The sequence below is a fragment of the Grammomys surdaster genome, unplaced genomic scaffold (genome assembly GCF_004785775.1).
Source record: "Grammomys surdaster isolate TR1022 unplaced genomic scaffold, NIH_TR_1.0 126398, whole genome shotgun sequence".
NCBI lineage: Eukaryota > Metazoa > Chordata > Mammalia > Rodentia > Muridae > Grammomys > Grammomys surdaster.
Window position 1 is genome coordinate 222,203 of NW_021621192.1, and position 22,165 is coordinate 244,367.

The 22,165-nt window shown below is 35.5% G+C and overlaps 1 protein-coding gene across 1 annotated transcript in view; it reads left to right on the forward strand.

Annotated features, from left to right (window-relative positions):
* The window catches only part of Epha6 (EPH receptor A6), a 900,945-nt gene that overhangs the window by 204,984 nt on the left and 673,796 nt on the right, over positions 1 to 22,165 (forward strand). The window lies entirely within an intron of this gene.

Sequence of the window (22,165 nt, forward strand, 5' to 3'; positions counted from 1 at the left end):
CTCTCTCTCTCTCTCTCTCTCTCTCTCTCTCTCTCTCTCTCTCTCTCACACACACACACACACACACACACACACACACACCACAGCCTCTATATTTTTATATGCCTAAAACAGCTCGATAGCTGGACTACTTCCTAACTTCCACATGACTAATCCACCTCTCTCCAATATTCCGGAGTTATTGCTTACTAAGTTCTATGTTCCATCTTTGCTGCCCAGACCCAGTCGGGCAGCCCTCTTGGGGCCTCTCTTCCCTGGCTCCTACATGACACCTATGCTCTCTGTGCTGTACCTTATAATCTCTCCTCTATTTCTCCTTCTCTGGGCATGGCAGATCTCCCTTTCTCTCCCCTTCCTCCTTCTCCCTTGCCAGAGAATCCTAAATGTTCTGCCTCTGTCTGTGCTGCCCAGCCAGCCGTTGACTGTCAGCAATTGTATTTACCAGTCAGAAACAACTGGGGACAGGATCCCTTAATGTCTTACATGCTGACTTACTGATTCTCCAAACAACTAACAAAATATAAGCAGTACTAGACCAAACCCGCTACAATGGGGTAGATGTTCAGATTGGCTAACTCAAAGACCTGCATCTGGCCCTGGATGGTAGCTGAGTTGTTAGACTCACCAGCTCATTGTGCCTATCACCAGGGCCAGCATTCCTTCTTTGTCTAGGTGAGGAACAAAACCAGCTCTCCTGTGTTCACACCATGGAATCCAGTTTTCCCACTGGAGTCTGTGCTTTATTGTGCTGCCCAGAGGATGTGGGGGTTGGGAAAGCTGCTCTCCCACGTGTTGCAGCTTGCAAGGGTCAGGGCCGGCTCAACCGCTCTCATAAAATCTCTTTTCATCATGGCTTCATTGCGTTCATGAGGGCCCAGGCATCTGGCAGCATCATCTCAAAATCTTTGTTTTATATTACCATGCTCACAACACTTGAATGTGGAGAGAATACTGTAGACAGTGGTAGTGATTTTGAGATATTGACATTTTTGTTTTCTCTTTCATAAAACGTTTATCCTGTAGGTAATATCTTTTTTAAATCTTTCTCTTTTATTTCTGAGATTATGATATAATTGCTTCAGCTCTCCCCTCCCTTAATACTGTCCGAACCCACTCAGATACTACTAGCTGTTTGTCAAATCCATAACCTCTCTTTCTCTCTTTTAATTATTACTACCAATACATATAATGTAATAAATATATTATACACATGTATTACAAAACTTTCCACATGCACATCTTGAGGCTGACCACATGGTACTGGATAACCAATTGGTGGGCCCTTCCCAGGAGATGACTTTTTCTAGGCTTTTCTTGTTTGCCTCTAGTTCTTTGTTTAAATTTGAGACCTTAGGATTCCCTCTTATCCACTTTGGTATGTTTACTATTGTTCCTTTCAAGTTAATGTTCCACAATTAGAAGGATTTTAAATTTTATGTCAGTAACAACAAGTAACACAGAAACCAGTATCAAGCTAGCCTGGGTTCAGATCCATGTATTCTGTAATATTTTTTCCTTTCTTAGACAAGACAAATTTCTTCATGGTTTTTACCAACAAAATAAGTACAATAGTAATGTCCTTTCCATAGGGATAATAGAAGATTCAAATGTATCCAAATATTCTACACAATGACAAGTAAATAAACAACAATAGATGATGGCTCATGTTATGTCCAGTGCTAATATGATTATTTCAATAGTAACACAACAGATTCATCATTAACAATTCCATTAGGGATCCTATCAGATTTTTTATCTGATGATCTAAGTCACTGACAACTCAACCAGTCAATCATTATGTGTCACAACTTGTCCTCTCTAGATTCTGTTTGAATCCCGTTATGTAAACCCAGAGCAGGATCAATTGCAAAAGGGATGGGCTTTCATCCTGACAATCCTGACCTATATTCTCAGTAATCATGGTGAATTTTTTTCCTTGAAGTTCTCACTTAATGTTTTACTTCATTTTCATTGCCATGTTTCTTTCATTAGAGATCTTCAACTTGTAGGATTGCCATCATATATAATGAAAAAAGGAATATGCAGTGGTGCTCTAGGTATCTCTATAATTTCCTTTTACTGAGTAAATGTACTCATAATTTGAGGCCTGATCATTGATGGGCAATGAGTCGCAATTGCTCTCTTCTTTGAAAATTGCCCTTGTCAGGATGTTATTGGGAAATACCTAAAGAAACCACAGCTACTAATGCATCAGTAAGGGAGTACAAGAACCCATACCTCTGCCTTTATGCTAAACTGTTTGTGGTATGAAATGTACTCCAGGTTTCATTCCTGGTGGTCTTCAGCTAAAGTTCCATTCTAAGTCTACATCCTGTGTGGCTTCCTTTGTCCTCTTTGGAGTTTTCAATTTTCTGAGGAACAGGTCCATAAATTATCACACATTCTGAATCCCTGGTTTAGTATTTTGCTCTGGAGGTGAGCCTTAATTTCATGTATATCTATACAGTTTTTCTATCACAATAATAATTACTCTTTCCTAAGATTTTATAATAGATCATGGCTTATGGAGAGATTTTAAGACATTTCTCAATGCTGTTATTTTTGTTTCATTTTATGGTTAAACTTTTCTTTAATAATATCACACATGTTTATAGAGCATATTGATTAGTCTTTCAACCCATCTTCTTTCCCTCATTCATATCATCCGCTCTTCTCAAAACTCCTTTTCTTACATTCATGTCTTTAAGTTTCATTTTGTGACCTGTTAATTTTAGTCAAGTTCCTCTTCATGATCATTGGTTTGGCACTGTCCACTGGAGGCTTGTGGGCTCAATTCCAGGTACATGTGATAAGACGATACCTACATTTCCCTCAGAATCCATCAGAACTAGTACCAAGAGTTCAGTAGAAAGGAGATGTGTATTTATTTACATATGTATATATAAGATGTGTATTTATTTACATATGTATATATACAGATGTATATAAAAGATCTGTATTTATTTGCACACACACACATACATATATATAATATAAACATGATCTTTTCAACTGCATAAATATTGAAGTACTGTAAGCAGTTAAATTTTGAGACAGGACTTTTTATGATCTTGGAATTGAAATTACTCAAGAAACTATAATAAATGTCCCACTGAATTTCAAAGTAGCAAGGGAACTTTACTGAAAGTGAAGAGTTAAGATAGGAGAGATTATAAAGAAATATGCTGTCGATAGGATCAGTGGGTCACATAAATGAAGGAATTCAAGAACCCAAATAATTGTTTGGATATTCCCTTCATGGGTTCAGAAAAAGGAATCGGGTTATTTTGGTTGTAATTTGAATGATTCTGTTTTTTTTTTAATTTACAGATTTAATTTATATAGCCATTTCTTTGTTGAGCATGTGCCTTCCCAGATGCATCTTATTTTATGCATATGCATCCCCAGTTATACTTAACCATAAGGTGATAAATGGGCACACATTGAGGACAATGTTTTCATTACTGTGCAAATCACCCAAAGCTAGTTTAGAATAGATCAGCCCATTGCCTTATAGTCTGAATGGAAATGAGATTACTAAGGGGAATAACTTATATCATTGTTAACAGAAGATATATATAGCTTGATGTTAGAGGCAGGGTTCTAAGTACTAGGATGTTATCTGCTTTCATTGGACAGGGGTATGTATTCACAGTATATACAGGGAAGGCCATCAGTCTGCCTAATACATTGTTAGAAGATGGGTTTGCAATAGCCTAAACCAAGTGGAATCACAGATTTCTAAACTATTTCCTATGCTTGCTTGCCTCAGAATGTCTAAAGTAAGCTAATTAACAAAGATATGACTAGAATAATTATTTTATATGGTATTTACAAACTACTTTTAGTATTTTCTAATATATTGAAAAATATTTTATTCATTCAATAACTTTGAAGACAATAATGGTAGTTAAATTACCATTAAAAACTAGGTGATGAATTTCTTGACCAACTAGTTAAAATAATACATGGCAAGTATGCGCTAATTGATCTGAATAAAATGATTGAAAATGCAAATTTGTCTTCTCCCTGTTAGTACTTTTTAAAATAAGCATGTGATTCTGTTTTCCTCTTAACCCAGCTTGCTCCCAAATACTTGAGATTAGACTATTTTATTTATTTAAAAAGTTTTAAGGGCATAATAACTGAGTAATATTACTCTATTTTCTTCCTCTATTCTTATTTGGTTACCTCCCAGTTAAAATCCCAGTGATACTAGCATTCTAGTACTGATCTGGCTCTCTGGGACCTAAATGTTTTCTCATGGTGTCTCCTGGACTCTCTCCCTCTGCCTTTATCTTCTTCCCCCTCCCCTCACAGAGAGGAACTTCATCCCTATTCTATACCCTGCTAAGTCAATGGCTGAACAGCTTCTTTATTGACCAATCAGGTATAACTGGGAAACAATGTTTATATAACAATGAGGCAGGAGCTACTCAAGAAAAAGTTATATACATTCACACATAAAAATGCCATATTTAAAAATCACTATCAGTCTTTGAAATATCTGTTTAGAATAAAAACATAAAGAAAGGTAAAACAGGTAAGTAAAGGTCTAAATTTAAGTTGACCAAGAGAGACTTCACTAAGTGAATGCCAGTCTGTCTGAAACATGATGAATATATAGGAGTTACCGCGCATCAGCAGAGAAAACATTCTCATTTGCAGAAGGTCTTTAGGGAACATATGATGTTTTGCAAGAAAATATCAGCATTAAAAAATATATATAGTAAGTGGTAAGATAGTGCAAAAGATAACAAAGGGTAAGATCACACAGCATTGATTTTATGCCATGCAGGAGAGTTTGGACTTTGCTCTATATGCAATAAGAAACCACTAAAGGTTTATAAATTGAAGGAATGAAGGGTAATGGAATTTGACAAAATGACAGCAAATCAATCATGAAAAGCAAGACAGAAAGCAGAAAATCAGACACTGTTGTCAATGGCTGGGTCAGTGATCGTGTTGGAAAGAATGAGAGGAGTGGCGATACAGAGAGGGGTTAAGACAGTATTTGAAGACTAATAAGTGTGGTATGTCAAGGGATAGTAAGCAGGTTGTGTTGGTTCAATGAACGTATAGGCACGAGGAAAAAATGTGAGAGGGTTAATCTGGAGGTTCACGAGACAAAAATCTGGTGCAAAATGTTGAACCAAAGTTGAAGAAAGTGTTAAGTATACTGACCAGGATGGACTCTGGTCAGTTCTACTCTGGGATTCAGGGAGTAGCTCTATTCACATTTTCAAAGGCTTAAAAAGGCAAAACCCACAACTCATTGCATTTAACAGCAGATCCAATTTCAGCAAGCATACATCCTGAGGTACCTCCTGCCCTCATGTGATCAAGCACATCTGGTGGATATGGGTCGAACAAACTTGTTTAGGGGAGAAAACAAAACAGAACAAAATGAAAAATCAATCAAAACGAACAAAGAAACCAACCAACATGTGGCATGCTATTTCCCAAGAACTACAACTTCCAGCATTCCAGGAAGTTACCTAGGCCTTGGGCAAGTAGGGCTTACAGGTTGACTTTGACTCTCAAATGAAGGCAGAGATAAGTGGTAGAAATAGGTAGAACTGATTTCAGAGGTTTGGCTCTTTGCATGAAAAATTGGAATTGTAGTGAAACATTTAAATGAGTAGCATGTATAGTCAAAGTGGATGGTGAATAATTATCTATTACTGAACAAAACACACTATATTTTAAATTGAGATGCAGTATACGTATATAGGGAGATGTAAATATGAAGCATGAGAAGATGGTCTAGGACCTAAGGTTTAAGTGGGTGAAATATGACTATTTAGGAAGAAGAAAGAAGAGAAATGGCTAGTGACCATATCCAGAGGGAAAATGGGAAGAATAGCTAGACAAGGCTCTGAGGCTCATACAAATATTTTAATAAATGGGAAATAGCAATATACTAAAGGGATATGTATTTGTATTTCACTTTGAATATTTCCTCATGATTTTTGATTTTCCTTTTTTTTTTTTTTTGCTTTCAAATATCCTGAACAAAGTATACTGCTTTTAATGAGATGGGTAATGTATAAAATTTACATGTAACAGGTGGAAAAGTAAAATGTCACCAAAAAAAGAAGAGAGTGGTGGCCATTTGTTACAAGTTTATGACTTGATTTAGATTGTTTACTATACCTCAGGTACACTTTAAAGTAAGCTGTTTGGGGTTAAGTCCTTGCATGTAACTGGACACTGAGCAAACTGTATATAACCTTTATACTGCCATGTTTAATAAAACTGTGAAAAAACTTGATAGATAACAGCAGTCGAAAAGAAAAATGGAACCAGAAGAATAAAATGTTATCTGCTCATCTCTGTATAGGACATGCTGTAGACTACACTAAGACTCTTGCTGATTTGAATAATGATAGTATTGGAGTAAGTAAATATTAGTATATAAATTGAGCAAGGGTTAATTCTAAATATTTCCTTGAAATGATGCAATTAGTTGTTCCAAATTCATTGTAACTGTAAATAAATTTCAAAATCTATAAGGTAAGTGTATTAATCATGGTTCTCTAGAGTCACAGAACTTATGGGTAGTCTCCATATAGTAAAGAAATTTGTTGATGACTTACAGTCTGTAGTCCAACTCCTCAACAATGGTCAGCAGGAGCTGTGAGTGGAAATCCAAGGATCTAGCAGTTGCTCAATCCTACAAGGCAGGCAGGTGAAGAAGAGTGAGTGTTCCTTCTTCCAATGTCCTTATGTAGGTCTCCAGCAGAAGGTGTGGTCCAGATTAAAGGTGTGTACCAACATGCCTGGATCTGGGACTTGCCTTAGTCTCCTGGTATTAAAGGCATGTTCTATCTTGCCTGGACCTAAGCTCTTCATAGCCACTATGCCTCAAGATCTGGATCACAGGTGAGCCTTCCGAATCTGGATTGCAGTTCATTCCAGATACAGTCAAGTTGACAACCAGAAATAGCCACCACAGAAAGTAGAGAAATTAATCTATTCGTTATATAAAAAAGAAATTTTTTACAATATGAATTTTAATGTAAATGTCAAATTAATGTCTTCAATATTGATCACATAATGTAAAACTATTTTCTTCTATCTGTAACTTTTATCAAAATAAGTTCCTCAAGTAAACAACAAACACAAGATGATAAATTAGATTAAGACATGCAAACTATTTTTTTTAATTTATCCTGGCCTTTGCTCTTATGGATAGAACAGCTTATTATAAATTCTTCATGTTCTGAGAACTTGAACTCCTTGGAGTGTTTTCTGTGTTATTATATAAGCTCTTATTTCTCTGATCAATATAAATTGATTTTAGCATAACTATAATGATCCAAGAATTCATATTATCCCTGAAGATAATATCTGAGAGAAAGTAAGTTCATTGTTTGGCTATGTCAAATCCTTCAGTGATAATTTATTTTATAATCAGTAACACCAATGAAATGTTGCAGTTGTTTACTGTGGAGTGGAAGAAATGAATTACCTATTCATCCATTCGCAGTCTTGCTCGTGATTTATCCTTGCCCATGAATTGTAAGTCTGACACATCATTAGTAAATATTGTTAATTAGAATTTAATGCTGGTATTCAATAAAACCTTACAAGGTGTTTGAGCTGAAAATGTACAACTTTTTTTTTTTAGAGTTTTCTAATTTTGTTTTTTTATCTTCCTTTAGTTACTTCTATGTCCAGTGTTTGCTTCTTGACATGAAGTCAAGATAAATTGAAGCAATATTTCCTGTCTCTTTCCTTTTCACCAAGAGTCCCAGACAAAAGCATACAGACTGGCCTGGTTTCTGGGCTGACATTCTCATTGCTCCTGTATGCTTTGACATTGATCACATGCACTTCTCTTTCAATAATATAGCTCATGATATATATTATAATCAATTTGATCTTTGACTCCATGAAAGGAATACCAAGGCTGATGCTTTCTAAACCTTGTTTGTTCGCATTTCTGATGTCCAAGGTGTACAAGTAAAACCAAGAATTTTGAGGCATTATTCATAGAAAGCTTGATAATTCTCTTGAAGTGGTTCATGCTTTACTGGTGGAATGAGGATTGTGCCATTTGAAAGAATTTCTCTCTTTGGAAATAAACAAATATCTGTGGGGAAAGAGTGCCCTTTCTATAACTGCCTGTGCTCATAGTTATAGTTTTTATTCTCTTGGGTGAAAACTTAAATTCGAGACAGAATTTCATAGTTGATAAGGTGAAGATCAGTCTAAGCATTCAGACAGTGGTATTCAGACATCTATTACTAGGAAAATGTGCTGAGAAAATCAGAGGTTTCAAAGGGTGGGAAGATTTACTTTGGCTCATGGTTCAGTTAGTCTATGGCTGCTTGTCCTGGACATTTAGCCCTGGGATGAATCAGAAAGCCATGGAGGGACAGATCTTGTCAAATGTTGATGCTGTCTAAGGTATAAAACATACTCAGTGAGTAAAATGGCATGTAACAGTACTAAAACAGTCTGACATAAATATGGGAGTGTATGAATGGGAACCTGTAGAAAGGATGCCTGTTTTACCGAGACATGATTGTTCATAGGAAGGAATTCTCGCCTACCAATCCCTTTCAAGGATACCTTGCCACTGAAGTCAATGCCATTAAGTCCCACTTTCCCAAGGTCTAACACCTATGAACATCACACAGGATACAAATACAAGAGACTTTGCAGAACAGTCTTGTTACTACAAGGTTTTTAACATAAAAGCTCAAAGCTCCTTTTAGAATAAGTACATACTGTAGTTTTAATTTTGAAGATCCTCAGAGATTTATGTGATAAAGACCTGGTACTAGTAGTTGTACCATTGAGATATTAAGGAGGGCAAAAAAAGTAGAGCCTGGTGAAATGTCTTTACATCATTGTCAGTTCACCATTGAGAGGATCTGGGGATCAGGACATTCTTGTTCTCGTTTGCTCCCTACCTGTGGAAAGAATAGTTTTTCTCTACTACTCTCAAGTGATATAATATGCTATCTCCCTACAGGTTCAAACTGATAAAACTAACCAATTATATATTGAATTGTGTAAAATTAATTTGCCATTATAAATTCTAGCTTACATAAGCTGGAAGTATGGTTCAGTGGTTAGAAGTACCCATTGCTCTTTCAGAGCTTCCAAGTTTGGACCCTAGAACTTACACAGAGGCTCACAAGTATGTGTTACTGTGGTTTTAGGAGATCCAATACTTTCTTCTGGTCTCTATGCACAAACACACAGGACACATGCATATCTGTATACAAACACTCACACACATAGCTATATAAACAAATCATAAACAGTAAATCATCAGTTTCTTTTTGATCTTAAAATTCCTCATTGTCTGAGCCATAGCCTGAAGAGAAATGTTTCTGTCATTCGTGGCTGTTACACACCTCTCTCCTCAAAACTTTATAGAACTAATCCCCCACCCACCCACCCTGTGCAAGTGGTTCCCCCTTGAAAAACTGTTCTTTGTTCTGGCTCTGAGCAAACGGCCCTGCTTTTAAGCAGGGGTAATTGTTCAGCAGAAGGGGTTCAGGGCTTTTCAATCTCAGGGTGGGCTATGGGAAGAAAGTGAAAATGTAGCCCAATCTGAATTGTAGTAATCAGATCAGACAGCACCCTGTGTATGATCAGATCAAACTGAAATCTTGAGAGTCCATTTACCATTCACTTGCTTGGCAGCAGGCAGCCAGGAACCTGGTGTGATGACTTGCCTCTTGAATAGTAACTCACCAGCCTGATCTCAGCAGGTAAGTCCTAGGAGCAGACTTTAGGTAGCAGAAAGGTAAATGTAATAGCACAGTGGGGGTATGAAGTAACTTCCCTTGTCCTAACCAGTTGTTCCCATGATTCCTGCTATGCTATTGTATTTCATCCTCTTTCTGTTCAGTTCTGCATCTTATTTTTTTCCATTAAAGGTCTTTCTTTTTGAACTTCCGGAGTATATTGAATTTATACAATGATTTCACCTTCTCAAATTCAAAAACTAAAGACATAACTTAGTCCTAATGTAGGACCAGAGGGATGGTGTCATACTTTATCTCTAATTCCAGACAGCTCTGTATTGCCAGGGACAACCATCTAGCTGTACGTACTACAACTAGGGCTGCTTGTTCTCCGCTTTAGGGACTTTGTAAATCTTAAGAGCCAGAGCTTCAGTAGAATAGACACTTGTAAAATATAAGTGAGTGACTTTATATATTTGGAACTCTGAAAAAGCTTTCCAAGAACAGATGCAGTTACTGTACTAACACTCTAGCCATTACCAAGAGAACACTTACTTAAAGATCTTTTGTCAAGCTGTTTAACTATAGCACAATGTGCCTTTTAAGGTATACTCTACAGTGGGATTGTTACAAGTCTATCCTCCTGCCCTGGTTTTCTGTACTCTTCCCAGGTAAAAGACTTCTACTTAGATAACTCAATTATAATTATTATTTTTGTCCAATATATTTTCAAAATAAACATCTAAAATGCACTAAGTATAAAATGAAACTTTCTTGTTCTAAGGTCTCATACAGATTTTCTCTAGACATTTTTTGTCTTTACACAAAGACATCATCACACCTATCTGTTTCTGAACATAACTGACCACTAGAGTGCCCCAGGCAGTTCCGCAAAGACTTGATGATTAGGCTTGCAATCCTAGGCTTCTTAGGAGAGGACTCACTGATTCTTGCAGTCTTGTTTCCTCTGACATGTCTTTCTACTTCTCCAGTGTGCCATAGCTTCCAGCAACATGTCTTTGTACATTATGCCTCGTCTTGTAAACATGTGTATGGAATATCCCTATTCCTGGGGTACTTCCTTGCTTTTCTTCATCTTGTGAGGTTCTATTGATTCTATAAGACTTAATATTCCTGATCTATCTCTATCTATTGAAAAATGTTCAAGATCTCCTGTATGTTTCTTGAGCATTTTTCTCAAGTCACAATTTAAAGCTGTTCAACAATGAATATAATTACTTTCTCTTTAATCAAACATTTAAGCAAAAATATGAAATTAAGTTTTGATGAAGTAGTATCTACATACCAAATATGGTACTTTTTTGCTTTTATATGCAAGAATGTATTTAATGTTCTGTGTTTTGTAAGGCAAGTAGTCTCAAAATTGTTCTTGCATAAAAATGATATTTAAATTCTTTTTTAATTGAAGATGAAGTAATATTGATTGTAAAAAGTGGTAATAATCTATAGATGTTCACAGTCTTTCTTGACCAAGCTCTTCTAACTGGTAGGATTTCATTAAAATCCAAAGGGTTCCCATGACAATGTGTTGTTGTTGTTGTTTTGGGTTTATTTTAAACAAGTTCTCACATAATTTAGGCTGGAATTCAAACCCCTCCCTGTTCTTCTGCCTTTACTTCTGAGTGTTAAGATTGCACTCCAATGCCAACATACCCATATTTCACATGTTCTATGAATAAAAGAGATGAGAAAAATAAGAAAAGAAGAGAGGAAGAAACAGGGAGAGCAGAAAGATAGAAATGAATCAGACATTCAGCTAAATACATGCTAGAGAAATTTCTCAATTTATCCATGTTATATAGACTTTATTATTTTTTGAACTTCAAATGATTGCTTGACTCCATCTTAGTGATTAAAATACAGTCAATAGAGTTGATAGAGAAAAAAAGACAAACTACAAAAAATAAATTATTTACCTAAATTTGTAAAGCCCACACTAAAGATGAACTTCAGTCATGGATAGTTAAAAATGAAAATCATTATTCTGAAATATAACACTTAAAAAAAACAGCATGTACTTGTACTTTATACATTGTGCAGTTTAAACAAGATTTTTTCCAACAGATGGCTATGCACAAATCTAATTACTATGGTTAAGAAGAATTGAAGTGTCACAAAATGATAAATTATCATAAAGAGCAGAGACGTAAAAACCTCATAAAGTCAACATTTATCTGACATGGTCTGTTAATTAGTAAAGCTAACCACTCAGATGCTTTATCAATTTTTGTACTTGAATTTATGTATTTTCCTATATGTTATCCAGTTTTATTAAGGTTTGATTGACAAAACACTTTGCACATATTTATGTTGTATGAGATAATGTTCTGTTGTATATATGTAACACAATAAAGCTAGGTAACATAGCACTTCAAATAGTACCTTTTCTGTTGTTGTTAAATACACCCTTCACACTTCAAGTATGTAATGTAATACTACAAACTCTGTTTCTGTTGTGTATGTATGCTCTGCATAAATTTTTAAAACTATTTTTATATCCTGATTGCAGTTTCCCTTCCCTCCTTTCCTCCCAGCCACCCACCACCACTACCTCCCTGCTTCACCTCTCCCATGGGCTCCTCCATTTTCTCTTCAGAAACAGGAAAGATTCAGACAGATATCAGTCATGGTATATCAAGTTGCAGTAAAACTAGGTACCCCTTTCTTCTTAATGTTAGAGGAGACAACTCAGTAGGAGGGAATTGGTCCCAAAGATAGTCAAAGAGTCAGACACAGCCCCTGCTGCTACTTTTAGAAGTCCACAAGACCAAGTTACACAACTGTAGCATATGTGCAGAGGGCCTAGGTCAGACCCATGTAAGCTTTCTGGTTATAGGGTCAGTCTCTATGAGTCTCTACCAGCCGAGGTTAGTTGATTCTGTGGGATTTCATGTGATATTCTTGATCCCTCTGGCTCCTACAATCCTTCCTTTCTCTCTTTCATGGTATTCCCAAAGGTCCTCCAAATATTTGGCTGTGGGTCTCTGTATTCTATCAGTTGTTAGCTGAAGCCTCTCAGATGACAATTGGTACTAATCTATGTATATAAGAGAATATAATTAGGCATCATTCATTGACATTTTTTCCATCTTAGTGTCTGACTTTGTTCCCATTTCACTGCCCTGGCAAGCACTAATATAAGTTTTTCATTGTTTTGTTAATTTTGTTGTCATTGTTGTTGTTTGAGAAATGGTGGCAATTACTTTTCTCATTGTGTATTTAAGTTTTCCCAACATAAAGCCATCAAGATGCATCCATCTGTTACAAATGATTGGGTTTCTTTTTTTTTTTAACACTGGAAGAAGCACATGTATGTTCCTGGGTTTCATATTTTCTTATTCATTCATTGACTGATGGATACTTAAATTGCTTCCATTTCCTGGCTATTGTGAGAACATAGCTCTGGGCACCAAAATGCATACTCCATCTCTCTGCTGGATGGTCTTGGGCTTCAACTTTTCTCTGAGATCCGTTTTCTTGCTCACAGTCTATAGTTAGTGCACTGTGCTTGGTGGCTGGCATTTTATTTCATTTTTCTTTGCCTTCTATTGGAAAATTCATCTAAATGCTGAAAAGATTAGTGTCAAAAGTGACAAAAACTAATAAAATACTAAAACGACTTTGTGATTTTCTTACTTTACAGGAATAGATAAGCCTTAGAAATTCGTAAAACACAGAGGAAATGTCGGCATACATATGACTTGCTTTGTGTAAACATTTTTGGAATGTTTGGGATCTTTAAAAGCTGGTGTGCTTCTCACGTGCTACTTTCTCCACTACGAGAAACAGTCTCCTTGGGTTGATTCCATCTTTACAAACCAAACAGAAACAAGGAGAAGATGACAGTGATGAGAGAAAGAAACACTAAGACTTGAACAGAGAGCTAAGGTAAAAATCACACATCTAGAATTCTGGGAGCAACACAAGTAGGAATAGATGCTGAGAAATGGCAATACCTTCATAACATATTAGAAAATTGCAAATTTATGGAATCTTTTCACTATGGCTTAGTTTTTGCATCTGTAGAAAAATGGGGACTCTACCTCACTTATAAAACAAATGCAAATTAATACTAAATAGGAATAAGAGTAATATGAATAAAGAGAAGTCATTTCCATAGTTAAAATATTACTGATGTAAAGCATCACACAAAATGAAAGGAAAATAAAACTACTGAGTTGACATAGTTTGTTTTGTCGCAGGAATTTCATGCGATTTTAACAGGAGATCTTGTAATGGGATTCATCCCTTTATCAGTTTAAGTGAGAAATTTGATTATCCACACAGATGCAGGAGAGTCCTTTCAGATTTTTGACACCTTTATTTTATGATATGAACTGTTGGCAGAATTGAAATTGGACTGGGTGTTCTTATACAAGGAAATAAGGAAATAATTTGAAACTCTACCTCATGGTTGAAATCTAGATAAATTGTGGGTGTGACAAATTGCTTGGTATCACCATTTTATTCTGCTTTTTGATCAATTTCCATAGTCTAAAGAAGGACTAAAATGGATGAAGAGAAATTAAATATAAATTCCATTATTCAGACATATTATTATCTATGTAGAAAATGCAAGATCATTGAGCATTAAGCTACAAAAATCAATAGGAGCTCTCAGATTTATCTCTGCACACAATCAATTTGCAAAAGCCAATAGCATTTCTGTCTTCCAAGCGAATGGGAGTAAAACTTATCATTGAAAGTAAGGTTAACTTTACATTGTAAAATAGTATACTAGTTATGTTGGTTAGTTGTAACGGTCAACATGACAAATACAGAGTCACCTGGGAATAGAGGCTTATATTAGGACTTATACTAGGAGAGCAGGCAAGCAAAAATCTTGGAATCTGTCCTCTATTCTTGAGTTAGGATGTGACACTCTAGTTCTTGCTTTGACTTCCATAACATGACTGACTAAAACACTGAAGTGCTAAGCCAAATAAATCATTGTTCCTCAAGCTGTTTTAGACCAGAATATTTGTAACAACAAAAATGAGACTAATGGGTGTCTTAGGGTTTTACTGCATTGAACAGGCACCATGACCAAAGCAACTCTTGCAAGGATATTTAATTGGGGCTGGCTTAAATGTTCAGAGGTTCAGTCCATTATCATCAAGAGAGGAGCATGGCAACATCCAGGCAGGCATGGGGCAGGAGAAACTGAGAGTTCTACATCTTCATCTGAAGGATGCTAAGAGAAGACTGGCTTCCAGGCAGCTAGAACAAGGGTATTAAGTCCATGTCCACAGTGACACACCTACTTCAACAAGGCCACAACTCCTAAGGGTGCCATGCCTTAAGCCAGGCATATAGAATCTATCATACTGGATGAAAAGATGGCTTAGCAGTTAAGAGTACTGGCTGTTCTTCCAGAGGCCCTGAATTCAATTCCCAACAACTACATGGTGGCTCACAACCATCTATAATGGCATCTGATGCTATTTTTTAACAGGCAAGGATACACACAGACAGAGCACACGTGTAGTACATAAAATAAATAAATAAGTCATTTAAAATAATGACACTAGAACATTGCCTCTAATTTAAAAATATCCAAGGACTTTAAGTTTTTTAAGAAATAATCATGATACATTTTTTTAGAAAAAAACATTTTTTTAAATTTACTCGGTAATCTTCTTTTACAGTCCAGACTTTATCCCTGCCCTGGTCCATCATCTGACTGTTCCATATCCCACACTTTCCCACAATCCTGTCTCCCAGAGGATGTCCCCGACCCTCCTATGCCACCAGACCTCCCGACTCCCTGGGGCTCCAAGTCTCTCGAGAGTTAGATCCATCTTCTCCAACTGAATCCTGAAGGCAAATTTAAATAAATTACCGTTTTTTTAGATAAGAAACGTTACTAATCAAAATGTATTGATGAAAATAACTGATCCTCATAAACTCAGATACAATTAGTCTGTTTGAGTACTTTAGTTTGAAATTGTCCCAAACGTTTTTCTTTATCTGTATTGCTTGGGAAACCCATACATACTCTATGATGTCTGAGCAACAAAGCTAGGAGACATGCAAGAATTCAGGAAGTTGAAGATATTACAAGCAGTTATAGCAAATAAGCCATACAACTTTTAGAGTCACATAGGATGATATACAAGCAAATGCTGGAAAGCACACAGGCATATACAACTCACACATGGTGGGCAACAGGCATGCATACAGAAAACAGGCTATAAGTAGGCATACATAAGTATATCAGTTGGCTGGCAAAAGGCACTGAACTCTGACCCCAGGACACATTTATATAATACCAGATGAAAGTAGCATTTTTCCAAGAATAGTGGTATAATGATTATATCACTGATTGCTTGTAATTCCCCATACATCATTTGCCAACTATCATTCATTGAATCATTTGTGTTGAATGCCAGTGCCAGGTATATTTTAGGTGACTCACACCGTATATCCTTATTAGTGCCCTCATTTCTAATTTAATTTGCTCTTAAGGTCTCCTGTTATGTACATACCCTATAATATAGATATTCTAATCTTTTAAAATATTCTCAAATTCAATTTTAATATTAGATTTAAAATAATGTGGGTTTTAATTTACATGATATTACAATAGGAGTAATGTGGATATCTTAAGCAATATGTATCATAAACTCTATAAAATACAGATACTATTAATTTAAGCAGTATCTAAAATTCTATAAAATATAAGTAAATAGCACATATGTCAAATCACTATCCATATTCTGACTGGAAGAATTTGTAGCTCGTATCATAGGCCTGAAGTTAGAGACAGGAAACCTTTGACAATATTATTTAAAAATTAAATTTGTTATATAATAGATTAAAATAAGACTAGAATACCCTAGTTAAAATACTAGGATAGATTATCAAATCACACATTATATTTTCATAAAGTCATCATGAAAGGAAGAATAAACAATTATTGACATGTTTAAATGCTATCATTTCCCTTCCAAAGGAATGTCAAGACAATACTTTGGGTATCAGTGTTGACACAACAGTCATTCCCAATGATGCCAGTGATACGAAGTTCCAGAATTGCCAAAAAGTGGACCGATGGCTCCTTTTTTGGATTTAACTAATGTATGCAACAGACTTGTAGAAGCATCATGTTTAATTTTATCAATAAAGTTACTAAAGATATAAAATATATTTTGTTAAAAATCAAGTAGAATGCAAATAAAGAACATAAAATTCAATAAAGTGAGCACAATGACTGCCTAAGAGGATGATTTCCTTGACATTCTAGGTAATGAGCTTGTAAACTAATAAGAAAACTATGACAAGCATATCTAATTATGTTGTGGCCGAATCTGTTGAGAGGAGAAAATTATTTTTGGCGGGGAGAATAATTCACTAAGAATGTAATAACCGAGTTGCTGCTTGATGGACAGATAGGGCATCACAAACATTGGCTAGAATGAGAATCGGTACAGGTAGAAGACACTGCGTGTACACAAGGGCACAGAGGAGAGAGATGAGACACCACAGGTGGATTGAATGTAGCACCCAGGGATCACACAAACGGAATGCCGAATGACAGGTTGTATAGCCTTTACTTATGAAACAATGAACCAAGCAGAATAGAAAGATTATTCTGAAAGCAGGTTATAGGATGCAATTTATAAATGATAAACAATGTGGGGGCAATAACTCAAGCAAAAACATAATAACTTTCCAAACAATAGCATTTGTGATGGATAAGATTGATGCAAGAAACACTGAAGGATTCAGTTCATTAGCAGGCTAATGTCTGTACATAGGAAATCATTCACTGGATGAATTGTTTGCTGATTGTCAGGGACTAGAGTAAACCATGAAAGAAATCACTAAAAGAAAACTCTGCCTTTAAAAGTTTATTGATAGAAAGTCGGAGATGGATAATTAGCAAAACTTTCATAGTAGAACTTAAAATGAGTTGCAAAGTTAGTGCTAAAATGATATTCACTGTAGTGAAGATGGAGATGTAAGCTTGGTTAGGAACACATGATGATGTGTTTCCTCACGTTTACACCAGAGGAGTGAAGACAGAAAGAGATGAGGCATTGAGTCCTCAGCTATTTTATTGAACGTAATCTTGACACAAGGCATGTCACTAGCAAATGCTTTTGAGATAGAAGTATGTTGGTGACTTTATGTATGTGAGGGTGAGACCACGTCGCAGAGAGACTATACAAGAGTCTATGTGTGTCCCATGTGAGGGCCTTAGATTTAATTCAGCAGATGAAAAGAGATATCAGAATTGTGGACTACAGATGTCTCATAATATGTCTTAGGTGTTAACAGGTTGACTATCATTACCATATTTGAGAAAGTACACTGTGGACATGGGGAGAATAGATAGGATGTAATCACATCAAAGCCCAGAGAGAAGCTGACACTTCACTTAAGGTGGAGTGATCATGACTGTTAGGAAAAATCAAGAAAAAAAATTCATATTGATGGCAAGGATAATAATGCTGCTTGGAGCCATGCTAAATTTTAAATGTAATTAGATTTTGCAGGTAGATGTTTAAAATACAAATATATCAGTCATATTCCGCAGATAATATTCAAATTATTTGGAAAATTTTTTTAGTGAAAATTTGTTGAAATTGTAGAGGAATGAAAAGCATCTTGGTATAAAAAAAGCTTAACCTTTAAACCGTTTTAAAACTGTCAGAAGACACACTGGATTTTTTCTTTGTCTAATCTTTTCTGAAGACATGACTTTAGACACTGACCAGGGATTTTCTGTATCCAAGTATCGTTGATATGACATTCCTAGCATGAAAATAATGATCACGCTTATCACAAGCAACTATGTTAAATAATAGTATATTTGGTGCTAACAAAATAAGTGTTAGCTATAAAATTCCATTAATCATATAAATCTACTCCATCATCAAGGAGCTTTTACATTGCTCATTATTGCATGGGGACAGATAGGTTATTGGAATTCTGACATTATAAGTGGTCACATAAATAATTGACCACATTTGCAATATAGGAGCTTTGCCTCCAAGTGATCCTGATCTTCAGGCTGTGTTTTGGAACAGTGATGCCAAAATCTCTAAAAATAACAATCAGACCATTCTAATTCAAGAACTGAGTCAAGAGGGAAGAGACACAAGCCAGGCAGTGGTGGTGCATACCTTTAATCCCAGCACTTGGGAGGCAGAGACAGGCGGATTTCTGAGTTCGAGGCCAGCCTGGTCTACAGAGTGAGTTCCAGGACAGCCAGGGCTATACAGAGAAACCCTGTCTTAAAAAAAAAAACAAAAAAATAAATAAATAAAAAACATAAAAAATTAAAAATATAAAAACAAAATAATAAAAGAATGAGGAGACAGAATTTACCGGAAGTAAACGTCCTTCTGGAAAGCACTCATTACATAACTTGTGCTGCCATATCTAACAACAAACCAGCATCATTAAGAGTCAAGGTGACCACTCCATGAATGGTTGTTAAGTCTAGATGAAATCAAGGTTCAACAAATTCTAAACACAGAACAAATATTTTATTCAAAAGAATAATGAATCTGATTGGCAAAAAGTCTTGAAGCAAAAGATCCAAAGTAGCATACAAGAGTAATTAACCTACTGAATAGTCTAGAAACACAGGGACTCATTATGAGTTCTTGGATTGTGTGTTTTTGTCTGGGTAGATGTTTTATTGATAGAAGGTGCATCTTATACTAAACCTCAGAGTGTGAAAGCTAAAATCTTATTTGCAAACCAGAAAGCCTGAGCCTCAAAATACTAAAAGAGTCAGTTCCTTTGAATAGCTTTCAAATCATTAGTAAACAAATATGGAGAGGCTCTGTGAGGAGAAAGAATTTTCTACATTTATTGTAGCAGGAGTAAGGAAGTAGAGTTGATGCTCGTCACATTAGTCCTTACTTATGTCTAAACGTACAGGACCATACAATTATTGCTACTCAAACCAAGCAGAGGAAGCCTGAGATAGCTTCTGTCATCTTTGATTCCCACCTTATTCATTTATTTCATTCATAGACTTAGGAAAGAGTATGATGGTGGCTTAATTTCTGTGTATAAGCACACAGAGACCGTTAACATGGAAGAAATAACAGACTCAGACTGACTTCTCATTATCTCCTCAATAAATGCATGTACTAATATAAAGCTTCATTTACTTAGCTCTGGTATACTACTCTTTTGAGGGAGGCTTCTATTGATTGAAAATATGCATCTTGTCATAGAAAATAAGTCTATATGAGTAATATTCTATACAGTACTTTTTTAGACTGGCCATGTCAGGGCCTTTAAAGAACCGATAAAACAGAGACTACTGAGGGCAAACTGCAAGATAATTCATAAGCTTCAGGTTCCTTGATTTACAGCCTGGTAGTCTTAATACTATTCTTTTTGCTGACATAAATAACTTAAAGTCAACCACTGTGACCTGATGTTTATAAATTGTCATGAGAGAGCTGCCTTTCTTTCCCTAATGAACACAGTGAAGTGATACTTATTAAATACCCTCCTAAGGAGCTGTAGACTTTGTAGCTTCATTTGATTTGGGTTTTCTAGAGTTAATCATTGATCCACACACTCCAAGAAATTATATTCTGCAAAAATTATACATAATATTTATAATACAAACCAGTACAAACTTTGTGTCACACCTGAGAGTTAATGTCTCATAAACCTGACATACATATAATCTATGTTAGAATAACCTAACTTAATTATCATTTGATAATATAGTCCAGGAACAAGGAATCAAAGTATCTTAGTAAATTTTAGGAATCTTTATTTTTAACATTGACTTGGCATTAGATATGACAGCATGAGTTATGTGGTAAGTTCCAGAAGATCACTTCCAGGTAATTCGCTGTCCTCAGTCTTGACTTAATCCTGGATCTAGTTAGAAAGCTTTGCTTATTTTTGAGTCAAACCCTCAACAATTCTGATCTTACTGTTCCAAAATACAGCCTAAAATTAAACTACACTCCACCAAAGAGGTTGTATTCCAAATGTTATATTTATCTATGAGTTCATTCATAATATCATAAATGTAATCAGTTATTTCTCCCCCAGCAATGGTGAATTATGTAAAAGTACTAAATATATATATAAATTAGTATAATTAAAATAATTTATAGACAACATTTATTTTATTAGTTCCAAGTATACTATTGCTTACAATAACCATATGAGGTAAGTACCATCATTAATCCCACTTCACAGGAAAGGGTCAGAGCAATTGTGACTAATCCTACAAAGATAATAATTGACAGAATTGGCATTAGAATTTACTTTGTCTGTGTCTAGAAGACACACTCATAACATTCTTACTAGCCCATATTATTCTTACACTGCATGATTCTTTCAGATAAATGAACTGTATCTCTATATTTGCATGCTTTGAAAAACCTTGCTCCAATCTCTGTCATATTAAAATTTTCTACATTTCTATGTCAATGACCAAAATTCACCTCTCTTTGGTGCATTTTGGCCCTATATTTCTCCATATTCTGGGAAGTGATTCCCCTATGCTAGCAGTGGTCAAAGACTATTATGTTTAAAATTTTTGGTATGACTCACATTGATATATATGTTCTTTGAGAAAAGAAGCTGTCTGCATATATTTTCTAGCTGCCTTAACATGTTCTGAGGATTAGTAGGCGTTTAATATTTGTTGATTGATTAAATGAATGATTAAGTGAAAGACTGCACTACTGAATGTATTCAATGAAGAAGACAAATGTAAATCTTACTTTTTAAGAAAATTGAGTTAAGTAATTTTGTTGAATAAGAGATAAAACTAAAACATTGAAGTCATTATAATTTAAATTTATATTCCTGACTGGCATTAGATCTCAACTGCAGAGAGTTTTGACTGTTGAAGATTTTAAGTTGACACATAGTTCATCCTGTAGTCACAAGCAATACCAAAATAGATAGATAGATAGATGATAGATAGATAGATAGATAGATAGATAGATTAGATAGATAGATCTAAGAAGGTTGCTTTAGAAATCTTAAAAGAGTTAATAGACCTACACCATGATGGAGACAATGTCTTTTATATCCAGCTAACCAAAGGAATACTGTGAAGTATCATGGAAGATGACAATATGGTACTTTGCAGGGTGCAAAAGTGCTACTAAACATATCCAAGAAGTGAGAGACAAAGAAAATTGCAAGGATAACAAACAGAAAGATAGTGGACATGTGCTAGGAATGGGAATCAGGAAAACTATTTAAGATTAAAGTTCTATCAGGACTTGATGAACAGTGAAGGGAACACCTGGAGAGTGAACACAAGCTGGAAACACTGCTATGATGAAAAGGGTTTGACAGTCGTCCCTGAAGTAACATGTAATGTAGAAACTACAGAGCAGGATTTGAAAGCTGGAAATCATTTACTGAGCTATATATTTATACATGCTTTCAAGAATTGTAAATTGTGGAAGTAGTTACCCATTTAA